We start from the raw sequence: 13,476 nt of genomic DNA, 5'->3' as shown, positions 1-13,476 counted from the left end.
ACGTGCATGATCCTCAGATATGTGCGCAATTTCATTCAATTTGGGCATTTTCATCTGAGCAAGTTAAGTGCCTCAAAAAAATTCGTCTTTACGGACTGTTCTGTTTTGACAGATTCTGCCTTTTATTTCGCATTGCCTGTTTTGCTATGTTTGATGGATTTCTTTGTCCCATTAACTTCCAGTAGCTTTGTGCAATGTCCAGAAGTGTTAAGAATGATTGTGTCACCTCTGAATATGTGAATTTTTGATTACGCACTAACCCTCTAATAAGTTTGTTTTGAGTTTGGTGTGGAGGAAGTTTTCAAGGGTCAAGAGAGGAGGATGATATAATGTGATCAAGAAGAGTGAAAAGTCTAAGCTTGGGGATGCCCCCGTGGTTCATCCCTGCATATTTCAAGAAGACTCAAGCATCTAAGCTTGGGGATGCCCAAGGCATCCCCTTCTTCATCGACAACTTATCGAGTCACCTCTAGTGAAACTATATTTTTATTCCGTCACATCTTATGTACTTTACTTGGAGCGTCTGTGTGCTTTTATTTTCGTTTTGTTATTTTCATTCTCTGAATAAATTCATGCTTGTGTGGGAGAGAGACACGCTCCGTTGTTGCATATGAACACATGTGTTCTTAGCTTTACTCTTAATGTTCATGGTGAAGGTTGAAACTGCTTCGTTCATTGTTATATGGTTGGAAACAGAAAATGCTGCATGTGGTAAATGGTATAATGTCTTGAATAATTTGATACTTGGCAATTGTTGTGCTCATATAGATCATGTTTAAGCTCTTGCATCATGTACTTTGCACCTATTAATGAAGAACTACATAGAGCTTGTTAAAATTTGGTTTGCATGATTAGTTTCTCTAGAGTCTAGATATTTTCTGGTTAAGGTGTTTGAACAACAAGGAGATGATGTAAAGTCTTATAATGCTTACAATATGTTCATATGTGAGTTTTGCTGCACCGTTTTATACTTGAGTTTGCTTCAAACAAGCTTGCTAGCCTAGCCTTGTATTGAGAGGAATTCTTCTCGTGCATCCAAATCCATGAGCCAAAAACTATGCCATTTGTGTCCACCATACCTACCTACTACATGGTATTTCTCTGCCATTCCAAAGTACATTACTTGAGTGCTACCTTTAAAAATTCTATCCTTTGTCTTTGCAATATATAGCTCATGGAAAAAATAGCCTTAAAAACTATTGTGGTGAAGAATATGTAGCTATGTATCTTATTTCTTAATAAGTTGCTTGTTGAGCGGTAACCATGTTTCTGGAGACGCCATCAACTTTTACACCTTTGTTGAATATCATGTAAGTTGCTATGCATGTTCGTCTTGTTTGAAGTAAGGGCGATTTTCATGATCAAATGGTTTGAGTATGCATATTGTTAGAGAAGAACATTTGACCGCTAACTAAAACCATGAATCATGGTGGAAGTTTCAGTTTGGACAATTAATCCTCAATCTCTTATGAGAATATTATCTGTTGTTGAATGCTTATGCATTAAAGAGGAGTCCATTATCTCGTTGTCTATGTTGTCCCGGTATGGATGTCTAAGTTGAGAATAATCAAAAGCGAGAAATCCAATGCGAGCTTTCTCCTTAGACCTTTGTACATGCAGCATAGAGGTACCCCTTTGTGACACTTGGTTGAAACATATGCTATGCAATGATAATCCATGTTAATCCAAGCTAATTAGGACAAGGTGCGAGCACTATTGGTATACTATGCATGAGGCTTGAAACTTATAAGATGTATTATGCATAACACATATGATTTATTACTACCGTTGACAAAATTGTTTCTATGTTTTCAAAATGAAAATCTCTAGCACAAAAATAGTAATCCATGCTTCCCTCTGCGAAGGGCCATTCTTTTACTTTATTGTTGAGTCAGTTCACCTATTCTTTCTATCCTAGAAGCAAACACTTGTGTCAACTGTGTGCATTGATTCTTACATGTTTACCTATTGCACTTGTTATATTACTTTGTGTTGACAATTATCCAAGAGATATGCATGTTGAAAGTTGAAAGCAACTGCTGAAACTTATATCTTCCTTTGTGTTGCTTCAATGCCTTTACTTTGAATTTATTGCTTTATGAGTAACTCTTATGCAAGTCTTATTGATGCTTGTCTTGAAAGTATTATTCATGAAAAGTCTTTGCTATATGATTCGGTTGTTTAGTCATTGTCTTTACCATTGCTTTGAATCACTTCATTCATCTCATATGCTTTACAATAGTATTGATCAAGATTATGATAGCATGTCACTTCAGAAATTATCCTTGTTATCGTTTACCTACTCGAGGGCGAGTAGGAACTAAGCTTAGGGGTGCTTGATACGTCTCAAACGTATCTATAATTTCTTATGTTCCATGCTACTTTTATGATGATACTCACATGTTTTATACACACTTTATGTCATTATTATGCATTTTCTGGAACTAACCTATTGACGAGATGCCGAAGTGCCAGTTCCTGTTTTCTGCTGTTTTTGGTTTCAGAAATCCTAGTAAGGAAATATTCTCGGAATTGGACGAAATCAACGCCCAGAATCGTATTTTTCCACGAAGCTTCCAGAACACCGGAGAGAGACCAGAGGGGAGCCAGGGGGCCCCACACGCCAGGGCGGCGCGGCCAAGGGGTGGGGCGCGCGCCCCTACTGTGTGGGTCCCCCGTGGCCCCTCCGACTCCGCCTCTTCGCCTATTTAAGCCTCCCTGACCTAAAACCTCGAGACGAATAAGCCACGATACGAGAAAAGTTACGCAGCCGCCGCCATCGCGAAGCCAAGATCTGGGGGACAGGAGTCTCTGTTCCGGCACCCTGCCGGGACGGGGAAGTGCCCCCGGAAGGCATCTCCATCGACACCACCGCCATCTTCATCAACGCTGCTGTCTCCTATGATGAGGAGGGAGTAGTTCATCCTCGAGGCTAAGGGCTGTACCGGTAGCTATGTGGTTAATCTCTCTTCCATGTACTTCAATACAATGATCTCATGAGCTGCCTTACATGATTGAGATTCATATGATGAGCTTTGTATCACTATTAATCTATGTGCTACTCTAGTGATGTTATTAAAGTACTCTATTCCTCCTTCATGATGTAATGGTGAAAGTGTGTGCATCATGTAGTACTTGGCGTAGTTTATGATTGTGATCTCTTGTAGATTATGAAGTTAACTATTACTATGATAGTATTGATGCGATCTATTCCCCTTTCATAGCCGACGGTGACAGTGTGCATGCTATGTTAGTACTCGGTATAATTGCAATGGTCTATCATGCACTCTAAGGTTATTTAAATATGAACATCGAATGTTGTGGAGCTTGTTAACTCCGGCATTGAGGTGCTCTTGTAGCCCTACGTAATGAATGATGTTTGTCATCCAACAAGAGAGTGTAGAGAAAGTAGTATTTGTTTATTCAGTTATGTGATCAATGTTGAGAGTGTCCACTAGTGAAAGTATGATCCCTAGGCCTTGCTTCCGAATAGAAAAGGCACTCGCACTCCTCCCACGCCAGCAAGCTATTTTCACGGCACCGTTTGTTTCTTGTTTCACCGCATCTTTACTTCCTGCAATATTACCACCATCTATACCACCTGTGTTTTACTATCTCTTCGCCGAACTAGTGCACCTATACATCTGACAAGTGTATTAGGTGTGTTGGGGACACAAGAGACTTCTTGTATCGTAATTGCGAGGGTTGCTTGAGAGGGATATCTTTGACCTCTACCTCCCTGAGTTCGATAAACCTTGGGTGATTCACTTAAAGGAAACTTGCTGCTGTTCTACAAACCTCTGCTCTTGGAGGCCCAACACTGTCTACAGGAATAGAAGCGTGCGTAGACATCAGGGGAGCGGTGGCGCTCATTAACGCTTGCACAGAGAGCTAGGCGCGACGGGACGGTTAGCTGCATGTCTACGGAAACTGCACCGCTGCTGCGCGCCAATAACTCTTGTCGCGAGGTAGGCGATGGTTAGGTTAAACTTGAATGTGCCGCTGACGCGTTAGCCCCGCCAATCCGCGTTGACGTCGACTTTTGGGATGTGTGGCTGACAGGCGGCCCCCACGCCCCAAAATTTTCTCCTCGCGAGGCGCCGGCTCGCCCGATTCTCGCCCTTGGCCAAGTGGCCGGCACGGGATTGTCGGCACTTCTATTTGGCTCAGGAAAGCGCCGACGTTATTTGGGACGCGCCGGTGTGAGCCCATTTTCGCTCCCAGCCGCCAAATCGCTATCGGAATCACTATAGGGTGCGCCGGTGGAGATGCTCTCAGGGAGACACCACTGGAACAAACCAAAATGCATACAGTACAACATTTACAGATATTTATCATAGCTTCTAAGCCCTATCAGTTCATGGTTGGTTTAAGGAGGAAATACTTCAACTCCAGCATCATATCAACATGAAAATATTGAAAACAAATCCGAGTTAGTCATTGATGTATCCCACCGGTCCAGCATATAATATTTTAAGATCACATTCAACTTGTGAATCGAGATATAACAGGATTGTTTTGAGCTCTGATGTGAAATACTTTAAAACAGATATACCAACTAAAAGTATAAATCCAAGATTCAAGATTCAACAAGTGAGCTGTTACACGCACAATTCAACATTAATGCAAATTACATTCAAAACCCTATGACATAAATGATTCCAAGTCCACCCCTGCCCTCCGCTGCCGGCCTGCCGCCCATTTTGCTTGCTGTCAGTGCCCGTTGTGGCCATTCCGTCGAACAGGGGGTGGGCGCTGGCGCAGCGGGTGCGGCGGCGGAGGAGATGTCAACGAATCGGGGGAAGCGACAACGAACGCCGAGGAGGCAGGGTGACGACGAGTTGTCGAAGCTTAGCCTCGCATCTCTCGCTGGGGTTTCCGCTTCCGGCCACGGCGCCGCCGATGCAAACAGGGACCCCGCCGTCCTTGACAGTTCGAATCCGAAACTCTTAGCAGCGTCAGTTGAACGCGGCATTGATGTTCTCTTTGGCGGTTTGCCGATCTACATGCATGATCGATCGGTCTCGTAGACAGCAGTCTCCGACTCGGAGACGACGTCCGAACCCATCTCTGAGTCTGAGGAGTGGCAGACAATAAATATGCACCCAAACTCATCAGACCATCCGTCAATTCGTGCCCCCATCCAAGCGCATCTCTCGATCTCTTCCCAGCGCTTTGGTGTTTCTTGGACCAAGAAGACCCTCGATCGATGGCGTCGGTAGAGCGAGCAATGGCCAAGGCCGCCGCAGCTCTTCTGCCGGGTCTGCTCCCGACCCCGCCGAGGAGCACGGCCGCCCCGTCGCCGTGCATCATCATCCTGCCGTCCTCCTTCGCATCCAAGTCCAGGCCCAAGCCAGGCCGCGCTGACTCTGTCGAGAGGTGGGACGCGCACAAGAAACCCAGGAGCCCAGCGTCGTCGTGCGGCAGCTCAAGTCCTGAGCGCGGATCGTCCTGCGAGCGTTGGGACATAACCAAGAAGAAGATCCCCAGCACCTGCAGCACCAGCGCGTCATCATCGCCGTCGAGCCGGGGAAGTAGCAGCAGCACATCGTGCGAGAGGTGGGACACGCACAAGAAGGCTCGCGACGCACAGAGCTGGACGGGCGAGCAGGAGGAGCAGGACATCGGCGACAAGCAGCCGCGCATGGACCCGGCCGTGTTCTCTGGATCGAGCTTCTTCGCCTCGCCGGAGCCGAGCATGCTTCCCGTGCCAGCCTTCTCCCGCTCGCGGGGCCATGGCATGATGTCGGTGCCCGCATGCTAGGTCTAGGTGCCCGTGTCGTGTGCCTCCAACTTGGTTTGCAGATAGTGTTTACACTGCTGTCCGATGTTGAAACATGAACGTTTGATTTGTACACACATTAGCATTCATCGAGTTGTACTTGTACCACGTCCGTGGCTGCCAAGACTCTGAATTCTGTGTTGTTGTTTGTCTTCTGAATTCTGATCAGGGATCTAAGTGTATTTTCGATTTTAGTTGTCGAGTTTGTAATCCCAGAACTTAGTTCTGATTGTTGTTGTTGCCTTTTGACATTTGTAAAGTTGGTACAAAGAGAGGTTTGAAAAATCAATTGATACCATGTACAAATATAGTGCTATTGTTTTTGTTTGAGACAGCTTTGTTTTCAAAATCCCTTTTGCTCGAGTGCTTGCGATAGCTACATAAAGCAGTAGCGAGATTATATTGGATGGGCAAGAGATGATTTGCAACACGTCCTAACCGCGTCCCCTCTTTTGCAGAGAAGTTGTACTTTTCACATTTGACCATCCATCGCTGCCTTGTCGGCGACAGGGGCTTCCCGTTTAACCATCCACCGCTGCCTCGTCGTCCAACACGGCAGTCGCCAGCGCCTGCACAGGACGACGGCGACGAGGACTACAACGAGGCGTTGGCCTACCACAACAAGGAGGCCAAGGACGATAACGCTACGTCGCCTGCATTTTCCAGTAATGGCAGTTGGCCATGGCGGAGGGCCGGAAGTTCGCGTACCCGAAGACGATGACGGATGACGAGATCGCGAGGCTCGGCGTCCTCATCTCGGAGGTGGACCGATAGGTGCAGCTGCCGCTGCCTCGATATGCCACCGGGCCTCACGGACGAAGAGGCCCTACTACGGGAGCTCGAGGACTCGGCTACGCAACCGGTTCAACCGTCGCCTCCACCTCCACCGTACACCATGTGGGGGCCTCCACCTCCACCACCGGCATGGGCTGCTCAACCTCCACCGCCGGAGTGGGCTGCTCCACTTTCACCACCTCCACCACGGCGTGAACTGCTCCACCTCCACCACCGCCAGCGGCATCGGTGTATGTTCCGCCGCTTCCCAACTGGCCGGTACCGGAGCAAACGTTCTTAGGGTTTTTATTTTTATTTCTTTTACTATTTAAATTATATATTTATGTTAAAAAGATGCAAAATCAAAAAAATGCATCGTGCCGTTGGAGCCACCTCGACCAAACGAACACGGTCGATTTAGACAAAAAAAAATAGTATCGACCAAAAAAAAAGTGAAAAAGAGGGGTACTATTTTGTTGGGTGCGGATATATAGGGCTGAAACCCACCGGCGAGCCCAATAAATCTAGGAGGGGCGCCCGCGCAAGGCATCGGCGATTTTGTTATGAAGGCCAAAGCGCCGGGAAAGTAGCCTTTGGTTGTACACACCGTCCACGTGATCAACCTCGCAAACTAAGAGGGATCGCACGTTGGTTTAGGGTTAGAAACGCGCACCATACGGTACACTCATTACGCGGGCGCTCCTACCGTTGCCACACTTCCTCCTCATCTCGTTGCGCACCGGCCAGTCGCGCGGGTATCTAAAGGTATAATTGCTGCACCCCCATGGGGAACTCACAGCGATTTCAGCGTGTGAACCGTCGGATCTTCCCATGGGTGAATCTGGACTGTTCATTCTGGGCAGAGAAAGAGGCGCTGATTGGCCCTCTCGGCGCGTGGGCGTTTCCACATTGGTTCCTCCACTAGCTATCCCCATGCAACGGTCGTTTCTTACCCGCCTCTGGCTGCTCTTGGGCCCCACCTTCGCCCGACCCAGCTCATCAGTCGCAGCAGGTGGCATTTGATTCGGTACAGCGTGGAGTCAGGGGAGGAGGAAATATCTCCACTAGCAGGGGTAGAGTAGACATTGGCCACGAGTGGTTGTGCGTGAGACAAAAATCAGAGCCCACCGGCCAAACCCAATTCATTTCCACCAGCCACATCTCTCCTCTTCCTCCTCACCCCCTCGCGTCCCCCATCCCGCCGCCACCTCTCCCTGCCCCAGCTCCTCCTCTGCATCGGTGCCGCCACCACCTCGCATCCTGCCGTGCTCCTCCCTGCCTCGCTGGTGATCTCCTTGGAGCGGAGAAGGAGAGCGGCGGTTGGCCGCCTTGGAGCAGCACACGATTGCTGCAGGCTATACCACCCATGGCCGACCGCATCGCCTTGCGTAGGGCTCGACCTCGCGGGGTCGAGCAGCTGCAGCCGGCGGTCAACGCGGGGGCCTGTAGATCCGCCGTCGTCCGCGTCTTGCGCGCGCTCCGCCTGCGGCCGGGGTCGAGCAGCTACAGCCGGCGGTCAACGCGGGGCCCTGTAGATCCGCTGTCGTCCGTATCTTCCGCGTGCTCTACCTGCGGCCGTAGATAAATGGGCCATCATCTTGCATCCGTGAGAGCAGGTCCTGCCCGTTGTATGTCACCTGCTATTTATTTTGTTTTTTGTGTGATTTGCTCAATTCCTGGATGCTTTTGTGTGTCTTGACTTGGCATATTGGCTCCTCTCTTAAGCTCTCCATCGTACCACCATCTTGACCAGGCAGGAGGACCACGGACAGAGACCTTGCTGCAAACGGTGGTCCATTATTTGGGATTTGGGGCCTCTGATGTGAGGTGCTTGGACCTGGTTCCGCAGAGAGAACGCCACCGATTCATCCATCCTCACCCCAGAAGGCAGCCACAGAAGGCAGCCACAGATCTAGGTTTTTTCTCTCTTTCTATCGATGTGTGTGCTGCTGCAGCTAGTGTTAAGCGAAATATTTTCGTAAACAATTCTGTTCTTGCAGCTCTGTTTTGCATCACTGAACCATGATATGAGCAATTATGTTCTTAGAGAAATGATGGACCTCTGACTATGTACCAGATTTTTCACATTAGAGAGATATGTTAAAGGTCCATTTAAATTCTCATGTAGTTTAGTATGTGCTTGAGGTTTCACTGCTGTCAGCTAATTATGTGTCTTAGATCTGCTTCTCTTAGCGCCACACTGCTATATTCTTTTTGGTTAGAAAATATTTCCAAATGATATGTATTTCCACAATTTTATAGTTATATAGGGCCAGGTATTTTTTCCTCCATGCTTCAGGTTTGAGGTAATGGTCTTGGTTATATGATTTATTTCAGTCCATTTAAAGGAACAAAGTTAGCATCTCCTGTTTGATTTTCTAGAAATCTTATAGTATAACTTATGGTATGATTTGTCTCCTTTATTTCTCTTGATCTGTTCCATGTCTTACAATCTGCTCTGCCATAGGTTTGGAGTTTCCTCCAACAAAATCCGGTGCCCCGCTCAAGGCTCAAGGAGGTTGAGGCACCGGCGATGTCCTCATAGGAGCTGCTCAACTGAGCCTGAACCCAACGATGGTATCTAGGTAAGGTACCAAACTCTGCCTTACTGCTTGTGTTACCAGCTTCTACTTTGGTATCTATGTAAGGTACCCAATATTAGATGATATGATTCTTTGCTTTATTCGTGACTGAAGCTAAACTATATCTATATCCTCTTAAGTTGTATTCATTATATTATTTACTCACCTTCGTCAATTTAATTCTAGCGTTTTGAGAAGGAGAAGGATCGTCTGAACAATGGATGTAATGAAGTGGATTCCGTGGTTCGGCAAAACTGATGCCCTTGCTGGATATGCATTCATTGATGGATCTTACATGATGTCCTGGTTAGATAGCTGATATTGATTGTGCTTGAAGTGAAGGTAAAAGAAGTACAAAGACAAGTGATTTCTGAATTGTTAGGTTATGGTTTAGGCAAACCATTGTGTCATAAAATCTGCTATTTATACCAAGCCTTTTTGTTGCTGTCCAACCTTAGTATGTCAAAAACTATAAATGCCTAAATTTCAGCTTAGTTTATGTTGAGGCGTCAAAGCCCACATTAGTTTTTTGTTCTAAATTGCATTATCACTATTTACATTGCATGTCAAACAAGGCGGACCTAATTTTTGCTTAAACATGAGCATATACTCAACTTGCTACATTCAAGTGATGACTTATATATTTTTTGTGTAAGAAGTCATGTGTTTTTGTTTCATACTTCTATCCCTTTGTAGTCATAATGAACATGCCGCCGCTGCACTGCACGAGTGCCTAGAGCCGCCGCAGGTGGTGACGAGAAGGGTCATGTGTGGGAAGCGACATCCGACAGAATCAGAGGAACATCTAATACACATTCTTTTGATGTCAGTTATGATTGCAGAATCCAAAGCTGATCAAGTGCATGGTATATTGACATGGTATATTGCATATTATTTTCTAATGAGTAGAGTATAGTCAAGTGTGATCACTAGCATTTTTTCTCCAGAGGTGGAGATGAGCATGAAGCTATCGCTGCTCAAACCATGGGAATGGAGAAAAGAGCAACGCCAACATGCATGTTTGCCCACACTTGATTGTACTTGCCTCAAGAGGATTCTCTTGTTCCAATCTCAAACATTGGTGCAATCTCAAACATGTATGCTGTGAATAATTTATCATGTCTAGGTATAATCTCAAACATTGGTTTATAAAGGGATTAAAACCCCAAATCTAATATCAATTTTTTTGTTAGTTTATTCCCAGTACCCGTGTTGCAATGCTCTTTCTTTCCCGCATAGTTTGTGATACTTTTTTTTCTTGCAGAGTGATGCCTTGAAGCAAGATGATATCTGGTCTACATCTATTTTCCAGATTACTCAAGCTATTGCTTTTATCCTCCAACTTGACTTAAAGTTAATTCAGTTGGAAGAAGAAAATGGCCAGGGACAAACAGTATAAAGGTATCTCTATTTACTTTGCCACTCTTATCTATTTTCAGCTACAATTGTTTTGTTTTCAAAGGGGACATTTATGTATCACTATTTCAGTTTGAGTAAATGGCCAGGGAAAATGACTCTTTGATCTCCATATGGGTAAAATCATTCAGCTACGAGTTTGAGTATGTACCATTATTCAAGTTTGAGTAGTTTGGCCAAATAGAACAGTGAGTTTACATTGTTGTAACTATTTCAATTTGAGTATGCAATTTTGCTGATAGCCAAGCGGACAAGCACCTAACCGTTTCTCGGATGGCCACACCTGATTGGTTCCTCTCCGTCAGCACCGTCCCTTTTAGAGGTGAGATACTCATCTTTAGATCTTTAGATCAGAGAAAGGGTAAAATACCGAAACAAATCAAAGCATGATTAATACATGTGAATCAGACCGTCGCTGAGCAGTTGGGGAGAGGGAGAGAGTTTCTTACATGTTATGTCGTTTCTCATGCAGTTTGTGTTGGGCAACCTTGGACTAAAGATGGTTTGGTCGGAATAAGGAAAACAAAACTGAGGTATCTATTTCTATTAAACCATGGATAATCTTTTTGTTCATAGTTTGTCATAGTGGAAGAATCTTTTTAGAATTATTTTGGTAGTCGAACATACATGGAAAAATACACCATATGGAGCGTCATATTATCAAGGCCTGAATAGTAAATGTTATATGCATTGTAAATCAATACATGGTAAGGATATGTCAACTAGCTGCCGTAATTCATTGGCATGCATGGTTAGGTTGCATTGGTAATAAGCATCATGTACCTATTTTCGACTATATGGATCGTTCGTATGAAAATATTTTGATACTTATTTGATACATGCGAGAGAAATGTTGCTGAACATTCAAATCGAAAACTTCTATTTGTCCTGAAGTAGTTTGTATAGATAAGTGAAAGTGTGCTAATCTGGCTTATTGAATCCAGTTCAAAATCACTGAAAAGTAATAGTAAAAATGTTGTGTTTTGAAGAAATAAAGTGCAACTCATTAATCTGAGTTTTGAGTCCGAGAAGCAAAGTTAAATGTGTATAAGTTCCGTGTACTACAATCTGAATATTTTACACTTATGTTCATTAGAATTATGGCACGGTTTCATCCTTCATGGTCTGTTAGCATATTTACAGAAATGTACCTTTTATTATATGATGCATGGTTAGCGTAGTTGGCAATTCATAACTATGATGCTTCAAATATTTATTCTGAACAAGGTTATATTGAAGCTTGGACATACCAGAGATCAACCCGGCGAGAAGCAAGTATATACCAGGAAACCAAAGAATAGTCCAGGACGATCACTGCACCTGCACCGGAAAATAGAAGCCACTTATGTACCACTGCCACAAGTATCTATAAAAGCTCCAAGGAAAACACTTAGTTAATATGGAGAAAGCAATATCGATAATGGCTCTGTAATTGTAAGAACTAACTTTCTTGGGTCGATCATGGCTACTACATAGGGATAGTAGTGTTTTCATATACTGTTGAGTTTCATGCTACACTGCTATATGCTTCAAATCAATGCATGAACATATAGATCCAGCCAGACTCAATCATTTTTATAATTGCATATGAGTACAGTCAATTGGTGCTTCCTATCACCGTACGCTACAAATTTGATTGTACTTACATATAGGTTCCTTTTTTACATGCAGACTCAGTGTTGATAATCAACGTGCATGTCTGGGTTCGTGTTGAACTGCTAAATGACAAAATTCTTGCTCTATTTTGATGAGGACTATCATTTTCCGTCATTTTATAACATGTAAAATTATGCAGACTTAGTGCTGGTAATCAAACAAAAAATGGTTATCCAAAGAGGAAATGAAGATTTTAGTACTCCATGTGGTTCAAGATAATTTCCCAAAAATAGATACCATTGTTGGGAAATTATTTTGAACCTGAGGGAGTAGCAGAAATAGTGGTAGTATATAAATATAATGACATGAAAAGTTATGTAACCATACGGTCTGGTCGGCTGGTGCAAGCTTGTATGATAACGGACTAGAGCTCAACAAACTAAGACCACAATATTTTGTTGGAAACAACCTGACCACCTCAAGCTAGAAATCTTGTTCCAGATTGAACTTCAGAATAAACATGAAAGCATGCCACGTTCTAGCGGAGCAATTGACTTTAAACGGTGAAAACATCCAGTGTTGGCTCCTCTAGATGCAAGCATAATAACTTCATAGGCAGCAAGACATACCAATTTCCTCAACCTCCAGCTCTGTGCTCACCACACCACAGTACAACGAAGATTCTAACCAGCATCATCAAATGAATCTAGCGTGCCCTTCAGAAACACCAAAATGCATCAGCTCCTAAAGCAAATCATGTACGATGCAAAGTCAACAAAGAGCACAACAATCGAATTGACCTGGGGTCCTGCACGGGGCGAGCTTCAGGTGGGGATCCAAACTCCCCAATCCGGCAGGTCACATCGTGCGGATCAAAGAACACAGGTCCAAAAACCCACCATCAATAGAAAGCGGAATAAATAGGAGCACGGGATACACTGGACAGAACATCGGATGAAAATAAGAAATCAATTCGCGGAGACAAACCTCCCACGCCGGCACCAGACCCCTCCGGTCGTCCTGCTAGCCGGCCCCTCCGCCCCCTCCTGCTAGCCCGCCGGCTCGTCCCCTTGTCACCTCCCTTGTCTGGCTGTCTTTTCCTATGCCAGAGTTCTTGTCCGATGAGACTCACGCACCGCCCACCGCCCAGACAAAGAAGACACGCGGCGTGAAAAGTCATGGGAGTAAGCGGGCACATAAAAGCAAATGGGTACAATAGAAACCGAACAGAAGAGCTTGAGCCCGTAAAAGACATCAAGATAGGCGCAGCCTTATAACGATCCAACGGATAGAAAATCGACTCTTTGCCAATTGAAAAACAGCTAG

The 13,476-nt window shown here is 44.9% G+C and overlaps 1 long non-coding RNA gene across 1 annotated transcript; it reads right to left on the bottom strand.

Moving 5' to 3' along the window:
• Positions 1–11,804: 11,804 nt before the first annotated feature.
• Positions 11,805–13,117, bottom strand: LOC124699781. Its single transcript, XR_007001519.1, has 3 exons — positions 12,951–13,117; positions 12,780–12,866; positions 11,805–11,874 (listed from the first exon to the last, which is right to left on the bottom strand). It is a non-coding gene; the product is annotated as an uncharacterized LOC124699781 (long non-coding RNA).
• Positions 13,118–13,476: the final 359 nt, after the last annotated feature.

This window comes from Lolium rigidum, chromosome 3, assembly GCF_022539505.1.
Source record: "Lolium rigidum isolate FL_2022 chromosome 3, APGP_CSIRO_Lrig_0.1, whole genome shotgun sequence".
NCBI classification, from domain to species: domain Eukaryota; kingdom Viridiplantae; phylum Streptophyta; class Magnoliopsida; order Poales; family Poaceae; genus Lolium; species Lolium rigidum.
This window is presented reverse-complemented; position numbering and strand designations above follow the sequence as displayed.